The following is a 15328-nucleotide window of genomic DNA, read 5'->3' as shown; positions in this document are numbered from 1 at the left end:
TGATGGAGTTTGCAGGGACCCTAGCCCTGAAACAACTTATATTCAATACATGTACATGGGAGAGGTCTTAGAGTGACGTTGGGAGCACAAGCACCCTGATATTCTTGGAACAAATTCTATGTCAGTCTGGTGCAACTGTACCTTCTCCTAGGAAAAACCTGGTCCCACACATCTGAGGACAGGTAGAGACAGCAGTAACCTCACGAAAAGGGAAAGGGACAGTCTTACTGGAAATCAGTTTCCATAAGAGATACCAAAGGCAGCGCCCCTCTCTTCCTCCCCCCCCCCCCCCCCCCCCCCCCCGCCAGCCACTCGTTCTTTGTATGGCTGCTGGGCTGTGGACAGAGTAAGAAAGAACGCGGGAGTCAGGACGCCTTTGGGGGTCGGTTTCCCAGGCTCGAACCCCCACACAACCGTGGACAGTGCATCTGTGGTGCTTAGAGAGGAGCTGATGTGAATGTCAGCAAGGCGTAGTTTTCTCCTGGCAACTCCGTCTGGACGACCAGGGAAAAGCTCACTCTAAATGCTGCCCGGGCCACCTCAGAGTGGGCGTGGGTTTGAATTCGGAACCACCAGGAAAGAAGCTCCTTGGAACAACTTGCACCTTACCTTGCCTTTAAGAATACTGTACTAGGGAGTCGGAGTGGAACGCCTCCCCGGCGGGGGCGGGCGGAGGTACTGGGGGTGAACGCCGATTGGTGGAGTCCCCGCGGGAAATGAGTGAGCGCGAGGAGCGTGCGCGCTCTTGTAGGCGGCGACGGTGGCGGCGAGCGGCGGCGTCAGCTCCCGGCCTGGGGGGGGGGGGAAGGTTGACGGCTTCGGGAGGGTGGCGGCAGCAGCGGTGGCGCCTTCCTGTTTGACCCGTGCCCTTTCTGCTGCGGGAGCCGGACGGAGCGCGAGCGGACCAGAATCGGAAGACGAGGTTGCTGCCTTCTCTCGGACATCGAAGTAAGGACGAGCCTCCGCCCGGACTCTCTCCCTTTTCCCTCAGCTCCCACCCCCCCGCCCTCCTCCCCCCTCCCCCCTCCCCGGCCCTTCACCGCACTCCCGGAGGCGGCGGCCGCGGCGGCGACATCACCTCACCCCCTCCTCCCCACCGCCCCCTAGCCCCGAGAGGGCCGGCAGCGCTCTAGTTCTCTCTTCACCCCGCCGGGTCGCTCGCTCTCTACGCCGCCGCCGCCGCCATGTCCGCGCACGCCCAGATGCGTGCTATGCTGGACCAGCTGATGGGCACCTCCCGGGACGGAGACACTACCCGCCAGCGAATCAAATTCAGCGATGACAGAGTCTGCAAGAGCCACCTTCTCAACTGCTGTCCTCATGATGTTCTTTCTGGAACCAGGATGGACCTGGGAGAGTGTCTGAAGGTCCATGATCTGGCTTTGAGAGCAGATTATGAAATCGCCTCCAAAGAACAGGACTTTTTCTTTGAGCTCGATGCCATGGACCATCTGCAGTCATTCATTGCAGACTGTGATAGGAGAACCGAAGTGGCCAAGAAAAGGCTAGCAGAGACTCAGGAAGAGATTAGCGCCGAAGTGGCAGCCAAAGCCGAACGTGTCCATGAACTTAATGAGGAAATTGGCAAGTTACTGGCCAAAGTAGAGCAGCTGGGAGCTGAAGGGAACGTGGAAGAGTCCCAGAAAGTGATGGACGAAGTAGAAAAAGCCCGAGCAAAGAAAAGAGAGGCGGAAGAGGTCTACCGGAATTCCATGCCGGCTTCCAGCTTCCAACAACAGAAACTTCGAGTTTGTGAAGTATGTTCTGCTTATTTGGGTCTTCATGACAATGACAGGCGACTAGCCGACCATTTTGGGGGGAAACTGCACCTGGGATTTATTGAGATAAGAGAGAAGCTTCAAGAGCTCAAGAGAGTTGTGGCTGAGAAGCAAGAGAAAAGAAATCAGGAACGCCTGAAACGCAGAGAAGAGAGAGAGAGAGAAGAAAGGGAGAAGTTGAGAAGATCCAGATCACACAGCAAGAATCCCAAAAGATCTCGATCCCGGGAGCATAGGAGACATCAGTCTCGGTCCACTTCCCAAGAAAGGAAGAGAACCAGATCCAAGTCTCACGAGAAACGGCATCGTCACAGGTCGCGCTCCAGCAGCCGCAGCCACCAGAGAAGCAGGCATAGCTCCAGAGACCGGAGCAGAGAGCAGCCCAAGAGAAGATCCTCAAAAGAAAGGTATTCTGGAGATAAAGAGAGGTCCTTACGAGACCAAGATCTAACATCACGTGACAAAGACAGGAGCTCCAGGTCACCACGGGACAGAGAGACAAAACACAAGAAACGTTCCTATGAGAGTGCTAATGGCCGTTCAGAAGACAGAAGGAGCTCTGAAGAGCCTGAAGCTGGGGAGATTTAACAGGCCGTACCTTTACTCAACCCTTTTGCTTCCTGTGGAGTTATATACACTGTTGTTTAGTTTACACCTGCTCAAGGCAACCCAGCAATTCCAGACACCTATCCAACTAGATGGATAGTATCTAAAGTTTGGCTGTAACTCAATCTGAACTGAATCTCTTTTCCTGGATAAAGGCTAAAGGTACCAACATAATTTCTGGTGAGCCCTAAAATAATTCTAAAAAGGTTACTCTGGTCATGGGTGCAGTTTTATGTAGTAAATTGCAGATCTCAGTTTTTAATTTTTCAGTAGAGATTAGAGTGGAAAACTTGTGTTATTTGCCTTGGGCTTTCTTGAATATTGGCAAAATTGTTTTCTAGGCCAAATAGCAGCAGCAGTGGGAACCTTGTTTTGATTTCTTCCCCTCCACCTACATTCTCAAATTGCAAAGTAGGAAGGGAAATGGAGGGGCCATTATAACTTGAGTTAGAAATTTCTGTTCCCACCAATTGATTACTAGTTGGTTACAATTCAGAGCATTTAGTTCAGGGATATGTATTCTGGAGAAAATTGAAATGTTTGCTTCTCCCCCCCTCTCTTTTTTTTTTTTTTTTAAATGGTGCCTATTTAGACTTGCAAGTTGAACACCTGTTGCATTACACCTTTTTGCATTTTTATTGACATTTTGAAATCAAACCTTATCTTGACTTTTTTGGTTTTGTTACATCGAATTGCTATGTTCAGGTTGTTCTGAGGATTTTTTCTTAAATACTTTTTGCTTTTTTTTTTCCTTGAGGATTGTAAAGGCTCCATCTTTTCATTGTAAAAAACAAAAAAAACCCAAATCAAATCATCATGTGTGACATTATGCCACCAATAAACAACCTGCATTGTTTTTTTATTTTTAAATGCTTGGTTGTTTCATTTGATGGGTTTGATAGGTAGCCCCAGTGCTGGCTATTGTATAATAGTCCAGACTTGAGGACTTCAGAACCTCATCATGAGGTGTAATCTATGTGATTGAAAGAGGGACATGCTGTGGAGAGATCTTATGAAGCTAGGAAGAACAAAACTTGGCTACAGATTGACTTTATGGGGTGAATACCAAGGAGGAGTTGAGAATGAGACTAAAGTGGGGAGCCTCTCAACTAGAACCATGGGGATTTCCTGGCTGGTAAAAGGCAGATTGGCAAGGGAGGATATTTTGTTTTCCTTCTAAGGAAAGAAAAAGAAAATAAATGTTCTTTGGGATATAGAAAAATGGAAAAGTGTAGGGCACCTCCATTTGGAGAGGTCTAGTCTTTTGGGGATGTGGGAGAAGACAACAGAACTGAAAAATCAGGTCTGAGAAGCATGTGCATCAAGGTGGTGATTGTACCCATGGGAATTGACATTTTTCCATAAGGACAGCCTCCTGTGGACTACAGCAAGGACTTCAAGGACCTGTGAGTATGTCATTTGGACTCTCCACACTTGAGCCCACTTTTTTCCTGGAATCTGGATGTCACTGGAGGGCCAGTGTGTGTGTGTTACAGATTGGGAGGGGTGTGGGGGGGGATTAGGGGAGATACACATAACAACTTTTCAAGTCTCTCACCATAATCATTACACCTTTCTAAGAGCTAATCAGTTGAGGCTGCCTACTTGTTGTCAATTGGTAATCATGGTGGGAGGGAAGAAGCCCACTACTGGGGCCTCTTTTAAGCTCAGCAGCCTTAGAATGATATCCCTGTCCTCTCAAGGATAAGCTTAGAGCCCTAAGGGAAGGAAACAGCCAGGCTCTGGGGATCCAGCTCCTCAGTCTGAGCAGGACTTGGGATAATAATCCCGGGACACTGGCCACCTTTGATCTCCAGATTTGGTGGACAAGAAGTGCTTCGTGAAAGCATCATGACTGTCAATCTCACTGACCACTAACTGATAATGGGGAAAGCCCGGGAAGCCAGGTGCTGAAAGGGCCATGACTGAGGGGAAACTTGTTCACTGGACCTCCAGCAAGCATTCAAGCTTCCTAGGCAGGAGGTTGATTCAAGACTGAAAGAAGCCTTCAGTGTAGTATTCCAGCCATGCTCAAGCCTGGACAGATGGGGATAGCTTCACCAGCAGGATGCAAGGGGAGCCTCCTGCAGTGGCTGGGAAGTCGGGACAGAGAAGACCCAGGCTGACTTCATAGAAGGCTCTGACCTTCTCTTTGCATGGGTTGGGTTTTGCTTTGTTTCTCTCTAGTTGCTGTAAAACAGGGTCTCTTACCTGTTTGTGGTACTATGGGTCCCTGGGGAGTTCTGCTGAAGCCTGGGGGTCCGCTTCTCAAAATAATGTTATGAAATGCATCAGATAAAATGTACAAGACTTACAAAGGAAAACAATACTGTTGCAAGAAAAATGTAAATTATTTTCCTTTTCTTTTTTAAAAATACGTTTGTATTGATGTTGTCTGTCTCATCATAGGTTTTTCCAGTAACTTTTCCCCTCCCCTTCCAAAGAGCCATGCCATCTAACAAATAGTATTATTTTAAAGAGAAAAAAAAATAACATAACTGATGGAAACATTGAAAAAGTCCAAAACTTTGTACAATGTAGAATACCTGTGGACCTCCCACATCCACAACAGGGATGGTTTGGGACTGTCTTCTCATATCTCTTTATTCAAGTTATGCTTGATCTTTATAATTTTTTATATTCACTTTTGATCTTTTTGGAGTGTATTGTTTTTATTTACATGATTGTAGTTATTGTGTATATTATTTTCTTGGCTCTGCTTATGTAGGTAGGTCTTCTCATGCTTCTCTGTATGTATCACACCCCTCATTTTTTTTCCAGTGCAGTAATTTTTCATTATATTTGTGTATCACAATTTGTTAAACCATTCTTCAGTAGATGGGCATCTACTTTCTTTCCAATTCTTTGCTGTCACAAAAATTGCTGCTATGAAGATTTTGGTGTTTATGAAGACTTTGTTATTATATAGCTTCCCTGGGGTGGTGGTGTTGTTCAGTCGTTTCAGTCGTGCTTGACTCTTTGTGACCCCAGTTGGGATTTTCTTTGCAGAGATACTGGAGCGGTTTGCTATTTCCTTTTCCAAATCATTTTACAGATGAGGAAACTGAGGCAAATAGGATAAAGTGACTTGCCCAGGGTCACGCAGCTAAGAGGTATCTGAGGCCAGAGTTGAACTCAGGGAGATGACTCTCCCTGACTTCAGGCCCAGCTTTCTATCCACAGCATCACCTCGCTGCCCTTTCCCTGGGGTACGAGCCCAGTAATAGAAGTCTCTGGTTCAAAGGTTATGGACATCTCAGTCACTATTTTTACATAATTCCAAATTGCTTTCCAAAGTGGTGGTACCATTTCACAGCTCCACCAACAATGTATTAGTGTGCCTAACCATCAACAACCCCTTTAACATTGACCATTGCCATTTTTTTTTTCAGTTTGCAGAGTGTGAGGACCTCAAGGTCCTTTTGATTTGCATTTTTCTTTTGATAAGTGATTTTCAACATTCTTTCATATGATTATGAATCCTTTGAAATTCTTTGAGACCCATTTGTTCATATCCTTTGACCACTTATCTATTGGAGAATGACTATTATATATATATGATATTTATATATATATTATATGTTGTATTTTCTATATGTGTATGTGTGTATATATGTGTGTGTATGTATATATGTGTGTGTATACATATATATGTATACACACACATACATACACACATTATACCAAACCCTTATCAGAGAAATTTAATACCAAGATTTTTTCCCCCTTCAGCCACTTCTCTTGTTATCCCTAGGTGCATTCATTTTGTCCGTGTAGAAACTTTTCAGTTTCACGTAATCCGAGTTATCTGTTTTAATTTTTTAATTACTTCTATCTCTTCTTTGTTTAAGACAATATCTCCTATCTATAGCTGTGAGATGTATATGATCTATTTGATGTTAATATATAATGGGTTTATCATTGTCATTTTACAATAAATTAATAAATGCATATCTTAAAATTTTATCAGATTTCTTTTCTAATGTAGTAAATTTCCATTGGTATAACCCACAGTTTTTTAAAAAGCAGTTTGTGTCCTAAATAATTGTTTAAAGTGTAAAGGGGTTGTGAAACCAAAAACTTTGAGAAGCACTTCTCTAAGGGAACATTTATGTTTGTGAGTGATACATCTTAAAGCCTTAGTGTTCTTATGCCAAGGAGAGAGGAGCCAGATTTCCTTGGTTACCTTGGCTGAGGACCAAAAATGCAGTGACCATCTGGGATGGGGTTGAAAGCCTAGAAAAAGGCCACTAGTCCATCTCTAAAACGCTGCATTTCCACAGAGACACCAGGTCAGGAAAGGTCCTTCCTTGCAGGCCCTTCTAGAATCCGTTCCACACCTCCTCTGCAGCCCGGCACAGTTCCCAAGCTAAACCTTCGACTTCTGCAAAGGGTTGACAGGAGGACCCCGGAGAAGGAAGATAGTTGGCCTTCCTCGGTGATGGCCAAACTGCTGGGAGGGAGGTGGTGTGGGGCAGAGCGCAAGAGAGCACCTTGTTCCCACCCTTGCAGACAGGGCACAGGCCGCCAGAGCTGGGGGAGCTCAGGCCCCAGCCTGAAGAAGAAGGGGAGAAGGAGCCCGGACTGGAGTAGCCTCTCTTCCCCGAGCTCAGGGAGCACAGATATCAGAGAGGACTCTGGGTTTGGATCAAACCAGAAAGGGCAGACTCCTGGGGGAGCCACCTCCTGGCCCAAACCAGGAAGCTGGCACTGGGCATTCAGAGCCACCCTACCTGGTGGAAACAGTATAGTCTAGCAAAGCCTAAGGGACCACTTGATCTAGGACTTTGGCTCTTCTTGACAATCCTGTCTCATTGTTTGCTTGCCCCTGTATGTGTGTCCCCTAGCCTATGTAAATCAGTTGTGGAAAAATTATCCACTTTAGTTCCATTAGAGCACACCCTCAGGAGATATTCAGGGTTCCAAGGCCTCATCAGGTCTCCCTTTCAACTTCTACAATCACCCCAGCTCACCCACCCCTCACTCCTTCCAGGCAAGTGGTTACCACCCTTCTCCCTAGAACAGTAATGGGATAAGCTGGAACTTTCCAACACTGCTGGGAATCTCAGATCCCTGCCTCACTCTTCCCTCTCACTCTCCTTCTCATCATTCAATCCTGATCTCAATGGAAACTGCATCTTGTCATAGGGTCATAGGGTGTATTCCTGGCAGCCCCCATCCCTCAGGAGAAATCCCTTCACTTCCACAGCCACTGGCTACATTAGTTTCCATGTGGCTTTTATTACATAGTTCCTGAAGACTGAGAGCTCTGGGTCTAGAGGCTGAATGCAGCAGTCCGCTTCCCTTGTAGGTTTATATGTTGGCTATTCCACCTTCGGCAGGAAGGCCAACAAGAATAGGCAGGAAATAGCGAAATTGATGCACCACCACCCTCAGCCTCTTCCAGACCCTGCTGAGTCCCTCTCTGCCTGCTTCTTATCCTACAGAAGGAGCCTCTTGTAACTAAAGCACCATACAGTGTCCTGCCATCCGATGACTCCATCCTTGAATTTATTTGCTATATTCCTCCCACCCAAATTGACCACAATATGAACAATGGGATGATCATTTCATCCCAATTACACCTTTGTCAAATTGGAGGGGTGGTTCTAATTCCAATATGTTTGTTTAGGATGGAGATGAAATGAGGGACTTGACTTATAGTTAAAGGTTAACACTGTTCTTACAGGCAGAGGTAGAGTGTCACTAAACAGTTCTGGCTGTGGCCTGCAAGATGCAAAAAATCACCAACTTGGAGATGGCGCCAACGTAAGATGGCAGGGGAGAGGGAGCTGTCAATCCTAACTTTCCCAATGTGTCCTTCAAAATAATTTATGGAGTAGTGTAACAGCAAAAAAAAGCTGATGTTATTTTTTTTCAATCCTAAGACAACTTAGGACATCATAAGAAGTGGGTGACTGACATTGAGGTGGGGGTTCCCTGGGAATACAGTATAGTAGTAGCACCAACTCTACACCTCAGAGGCAGCAGTGAAAGCAGCAGTAATTTCAGAGGATCACACCACACAATATAAGTGGATTGGACAACTTGTCAGAAATTTCATGACACCTCTGTGCTGGAATTAGGCGTGGTTTGAGCTCTGGTGATTCTCTCTATTGCTTATTTCTCAGTTCTGGGTTGTAATTCCAGGGTAGAGAGGAGTGCTAGCATTTGTGATCCCAAAGGGAATAGGATTCTCACTTTGATAAGGACCAGAGCACAGACTAGAAGAGTAGGGATAACATTTTTCTCTGAATGACAACACCTTGGAAGCATTGAAAACTTAAGAGAATCCCAGAATTAGTTGTGAAAGCAGTAGGAAAAAAAAATCCTGACACTTGGAACAGTGCACACCCCTCCCCCAATTCAGGAAAGCCCGACTCTATCTAACATAGTTCAAAGATAGGAAACTGGCTTGAACTAGAAAATTGAGACAAAAGAAGCTTGAGGATAAAAACCTACCATGGTGGCAGGGAAGACCAAGACATAAACTCACAATGAAACAATGTGAAAACAGCTACAACCATAGTCTTAAAGAAAATTGCTAACTTGAACCAAGCTGTATAAGAAGTCTTAAGAGTTTAAGAAAGATGTAAGAATAGTAGAAGAAAAAAAAAATTTTTTTAAAGAAACAAAATGCAAAAAAACCGGCAATTTGACAGTTGACAATATGAAAAGACAATTAACATTTTGGTAAAAAGAGGCAAAAAAAAATACTGAAAAAATAGCATCCTAAAAAACAGAATTGGCTTAATAGTAAGAAACACATTCACTGAAAAAAAAATTCCTTTAAAAGCAAAATTGACCAAATAAAAAAGGAGGTCCAAAAGCTCATGGAAGAAAATTGGAATTTTTAAAATCAGAATTCCTAAATGATACTCCTAAAAACTTTATCATTATTAGGGCAATTACAAGGAGTCTATGTAAATCAGAGGTCAGAAGTGTATCAGTATAATCTTTAAAAAATGAAGAAAGATAAATACAACAGGGAAAGGGGGAAGAAAAGTAAAATGGGGCAAAATTTCTCACATATGAAAGGGATAGTTTTAACATGGAGAGGGAAATTGGGGGGCAGACAATGCATGAATCTCACCTTCATCAAAATTGGTTCAAATAGGGGAAAGGATAATCACTATAGAAGGGAAGATAAAAGAGAGCAGATGAAGGAGGCAGTGCTCAGAAGCAAAATAGGTATTTGCAGGGAGACATGATAAAAAGAGAGAAGGATAAACAAAAAAAAAGGATAGAGAGAAATACACATTAATCATAACTTTGTGAATGGGATGAACTTAGTCATAAAACAGAAACAGATAGCAACATGTATTAGAAACCAGACACCAACAATATATTGTCTATAAGAGGCATATTTGAACCAGAAAGACACACATGGAGTTGGAGGGCTAGAGCAGAATTTAATGTTTGAGCTGGTTACAAACAAAAGCAAGTGTAACAATAATGATTTCTGACAAAGCAAAAGGAAAAATAGATCTAATTAAGAGAGAAAATCAGGGAAACTATGTTTTGCTAAAAGCTACCTTAGAAAATGAAATAATATCAAAAAAATTTACAGCAATTTTCTCTAATAAAAGCCTCATTTTTCAAGTATGTAGAGAACTGAGTAAAATTTATAAAAATAAGAGCTATTCCCCAATTTATAAATGGCCAAAAGATATGAATAGATACTTTTCAGAAGAAAAAAATCAAAGCTATAGTCATATGAAAAATGTTCTGAATTACTATTTCTTGGAGAAATGCAAATTAAAATGATTCTGAGAAATCACCTCACATTTAATCAGAAATGACAAATGCTTGAGGCAATAAGGAAAAACTACGTATGTTAATAAATTATTAGTGGAGTTGTGAACTGCTCCAATCATTCTGAAGAACAACTTGGCACTATCCCAAAAGGGCTATAAAACTGTGCATATCCTTTGACCCAGTAATACCATGATTAAATCTGTATTCCAAAGATATTTTTTTTTTAAAGGGGAAGGGATATGTGTGTGTGTGTGTGTATGTGTGTGTGTGTGTGTGTGTACTCATATATATTTATAGTAGATCTTTCTCTGATGGCAAAGAAATGAACATTGTGGGGATTCTCATTAATTGGAGAAAAGCTTAAGAAATTGTCGAATATGATTGTGATGAAATACATTTGCGTCGTAAAAACGATAAGGGGGAGTGGTTTCAAAAAAAAGAAATAAACAATAGCAACAACAAAACCATTTTAGATCTATATGAACTGAATCAAAGTGAAGTAAAAGAAGAGGATTATTGTAAACAATAACAGTGATGTTGCAGTGATTATTATCTGCAAAAGACTTGACTACTCTGATCAATACAATTATCCAAGGCAATTCTAAAGGATTCACTCATGATGAAAAAATGCTACCCATCTCCAAGGAAAGAACTGATAAACTCTAAGTCCAAATTTTCTCCCTTTCTATTTTTTTGTAACATCAGTAACAAGGAAATATGTTTTGAATGATTTCACATGCATAATTGATTGCATTTTATTTGCCTTCCTAGTGAGTGGGGAAAGGTTGGTGGGGAAGGAGAGAATTTGGAACTCAAAAATTGAAAAAGAAAAGAATGTTAAAAATAAATGATGAATTTTTTTAAATTATTGGACTACCTGAAAGCCATGGCCTAAAAAGGCATTAGACATCATATTTCAAGAAATTGTAGAGGAACACAGCCCATATAATTTAAAAACAAAGGGCAAAATAGAAATTGAAAGAATCCAATTATCACCTCCTGAAAGAGATCCCCAAAATGAAAATTGCATTGTAACCTGGAATATTATAGCCAAATTCCAAAACTCTTGAGTCATAGAAAAAATATTGTAAACATCCAGAAAGAAAATATTTAAATATCATGGAGTCACTGGTCAGAATAATGTTGGATTTGGAAGCTTTTACTATAGAGACATAGAGAGATGGGAATGAGATATTCTTGAGGGCAAGAGAACTAGGATTACAATGAAGAATCACCTCTTCAGGAAAACGGAGTATTATCCTTCAGGGGGAAAAAATGAACATTTAATAATATAGAAAATTTTCAAGTATTCCTGATGAAAAGATCTGAGATGAACAGAATATTTGACATTTAAACACAAGCCTCAAAAGAAGCATAAAAAGGTAAACATGAAAGAGGAATCATAAGGAACTTTAACAAGATTAAATTGTTAACATTCCCAAAGGGAAAGATAATATATGTAACTCCTAAGATCTTTATCATTATTAGGGTAGTTAGGAGTCTATATAGACCAAGAACTTCCAGCCCAAGGCTGTATAAGGCCCACAAAATAATTTGCTAAAGCAACCACAGGTTATGGTGAGTTGAAAGCTAGAGACAACAACCTCCTGTTATTTGAGTTCTATAAATTGATAATTTTGTACAGTCTGCAAATGATCCAAATGGTCCTTGGCAGAAAAAAAAGTTCCCCACTCCTGTTCTATAGGAAGACTTATCTAATTCCTCTTAATTATATTATCTCTCTATCCCCTCTTAATTGTGCCATATTAGTCCTATATATAGCTTGTTTGTACATATTTACTTATCTCCTCCATTATTAATGGAAAATGACTTTTACACTGGAAGGGGAAAAGGGTGTGAGGGGGGATGGTGGGCAATGCTTGAACCTCACATTGGAATTGTTTCAAAAAGAAAAGAATACACACATGCATACATACATATGTAGCTGTATGTATATATATATATATATATATATATATATACACACACACACACACACACACACACACACACACATACACATACACAAAGCTTTATATATAGCCATATAGGTACAAGAAGATGGAGAGAGTATTAACAACAATGGGGGCCCACATGGGTCATGTGATTCTTGAAGTAAGCTACAATAAAATCCTTGTGAGCAGACAGAAAAGGATGAGTACAGAAGATATTGTGGAGGGTGTGAAATTGACAAGGATTGATAATTGAAAGGAAGGAGAGGCTATAGGAAAGGTATGAGACCACAATGCCTAGTGTGACTAGAGATTAGGGCTGACTTAAAACAAAATCGTTTGAAAAAATAGTAAGAAAAAATTCTTCCCTCTTTTTTCTCCCCTCCTTGAGTAGAATTTATGTTCCTTCAATAGAGGGGCTATTTTGTCCTTTGTAATCCCACTGTTTGCACCTCTTTAGTCACTTTGATTCATTTTAACATAACCTTTATTAACCAGTTTTCCCAAATACTTCCCAGGCAAAGGCAGTCCCTTTTGGTAGAAAAACAGTTGAGTCATTCTGAGCACTGGACTTGTAATCGGACAAAATTTAGATTCAATTTTTTCCTGATACCTATCTGCTGCAAATAATTTAACTTATAGGAAAGTTAATATCTTGGACTAGCACCTCTGGTGTGAAGGTTTATCAACACCTTTTTAGAGTTGCTCACTCGCTTTTGTTGTCCACTTAGCACTCAACTCTCACCTGTGACTTCAAGGACCTGTAGCATATGCAGTGGCCACACCCCAATAAAACCATCTATGCAGATTGACTGAACCTTGCTCAGACATTAAAAACATCAAGGTCATCCACTGCATCCCAGGCCACTGTCAGTTATCTTGACTTTTATATTACTACTGGACTTCAGTGATTCAGGAAAAGAGAGGCTGATGACTTTGGTTTTTTGTTTTTGTTTTTTAATAGCTTTTTATTTACAAGTTATATGCATGGGTAACTTTACAGCATTGACAATTGCCAAACCTTTTGTTCCAACTTTTCCCCTCCTTCCCCCCATCCCTCCCCCAGAGGGCAGGTTGACTAATACATGTTAAATATATTAGAGTATAAGTTAAATACAATATAAGTACACATATCCAAACCGTTATTTTGCTGTACAAAAATAATTAGACTCTGAAATATTGTACAATTAACCTGTGAAGGAAATCAAAAATGCAGGTGGGCAAAAATAGAGGGATTGGAAATGCTATGTTGTGGTTCACACTCATTTCCCAGAGTTCTTTCACTGGATGTAACTGGTTCAGTTCATTACTGCTCCTTTGGAACTGATTTGGTTCATCTCATTGCTGAAGATGGCTAAGTCCATCAGAATTGATCATCATATAGTATTGTTGTTGAAGTGTACAATGATCTCCTGGTCCTGCTCATTTCACTCAGCATCAGTTCGTGTAAGTCTCTCCAGGACTTTCTGAAATCATCCTGCTGGTCATTTCTTACTGAACAATAATGTTTCATAATATTCATATACCACAGTTTATTCAGCCATTCTCCAACTGATGGGCATCCATTCAGTTTCCAGTTTCTGGCCACTACAAAAAGGGCTGTCACAAACATTTGTGCACATACAGGTCCCTTTCCCTTCTTTAAAATCTCTTTGGGATATAAGGCTGATGACTTTGTGCAACTCTGCCTCACTTAAATCCAATTTATACTCAAGTCAAGACATCACCCTGTGATCTCACTGATTCTCTTAAAAAATGAAGGACAAATAAGAAGGTAGATGAATAGATAGGTACATAAATAGATAAGCAGACAGACATTGATAAATCTAGAACTATACTCAAAACATACATTCAGTAGGGTGTAGAAACCAGTGTTACCCAACAGGAAAGGAGGAGGGAAAGGGGTAACAGAAAAAGAAGGACTTTAAAAGAGAGGGCCTATCAAAGGAGACAGTGGTCTGAAGCAAAACAGATTTTTGAGGATAAGGAGAGTAAACAGAGAGAGAAGAGTATAAACAGAAGAAAATAGGATAGAGGGAAATACATAGTAATCATAACTGAATTTGAATGGGATGAACTCACTCATAAAATGCAAGCAGACAGTAAAATGAATTAGAAACCAAAATCCTACAATATGTTGTTCAGAAGACGAACACTTGAAAAGAAAGAAACACAGAGTTAAAATAAGGATTTGAAGCAGAATCTATTTTGCTTCAGCTGAAGTAAAAAAGACAATCATGATCTGAGACAAAGCAAAAGCAAAATTAATTGAGAAGTAAATTTTCTAGTGCTAAAGAATAAGTGAATCAAAGAACCAATAATAGAAACACTAATTTCACTAAAGAGAATGCCAATAATGATACAACATAACATTTATTTAGGTATTTTATACTTTTGAAGATATTCTATTTGTTTTGTCTTCTCCATTTCGTTAACATTTAACTCTTTACAATAGAGTCTGATTATTTTTTCTCTTCCTCTTGTTTTGTTGCGATTTCACCTTAATTTTTTGCTGTTATGTTGATTTGATTTTCTGCTCTCTTTTTAGATTGGCTAAAGTTTATCAATTTTACAGGTTTTTTTTTCAGAAAACTAGCTTATATTTTTATTTATTATTTCTATATATTTTTCGTTTAATTTTATTTCTCCTCGTTTTGAATATCTTTTCTTTTATGGTATTTTAGATTTGCTTATTTTTTGGTTTGTTTTTTTTTTATTTTGCAATAAATATTTAAGTTATTAATCTTCCCTTTTTCTATTTTATTAATACAGATTTTAGGTACATGACTTTCCCCTTGTGAACTGCTTTATCTGCACCCCAGAAATATTGGTATGTTATTTCAGCACTATCATTTCCTTTTGCATAATTATTGTTTCTGTGATATATTAAACGACCCACTCATTTCTTATTTCATTGTCATCTCAATTTTGATCTCTGTCTCTTGTTTATGTTCCTTGAGTTGATTATTATCTTTTTTTATTATCTTCTATAAAGAATCTGTTTAGTATTTCTGCATTTTTACATCTGTTGGCAATATCTCTGTAAAACCTTTTTGTAAGCATTCCATGTCCTATGGAGATACAGCTGTCCCATTAGAAGAAACCATGAATCTTTTAGCTTTTATTTTCCAACAATTTGTTAATTCCTATATTTTTCTTTTTGTTTATCTTTTACATTTACCTTAAGTTGAGAGGACATTAACATTTCCTGCCCCAATTGTGTTACTGTCTATA

At 40.4% G+C, this 15328-nt stretch overlaps 1 pseudogene; it reads left to right on the top strand.

Annotated features, from left to right (window-relative positions):
• Positions 1 to 765: 765 nt before the first annotated feature.
• Positions 766 to 5058, top strand: LOC100930471 (annotated as a pseudogene).
• The last annotated feature ends 10270 nt before the right edge of the window (positions 5059 to 15328 follow it).

This window comes from Sarcophilus harrisii, chromosome X, assembly GCF_902635505.1.
Source record: "Sarcophilus harrisii chromosome X, mSarHar1.11, whole genome shotgun sequence".
Lineage (NCBI taxonomy): Eukaryota > Metazoa > Chordata > Mammalia > Dasyuromorphia > Dasyuridae > Sarcophilus > Sarcophilus harrisii.
The sequence above is the reverse complement of the archived record's forward strand: the minus strand, read 5'-3'. Positions and strand labels throughout refer to the sequence as shown.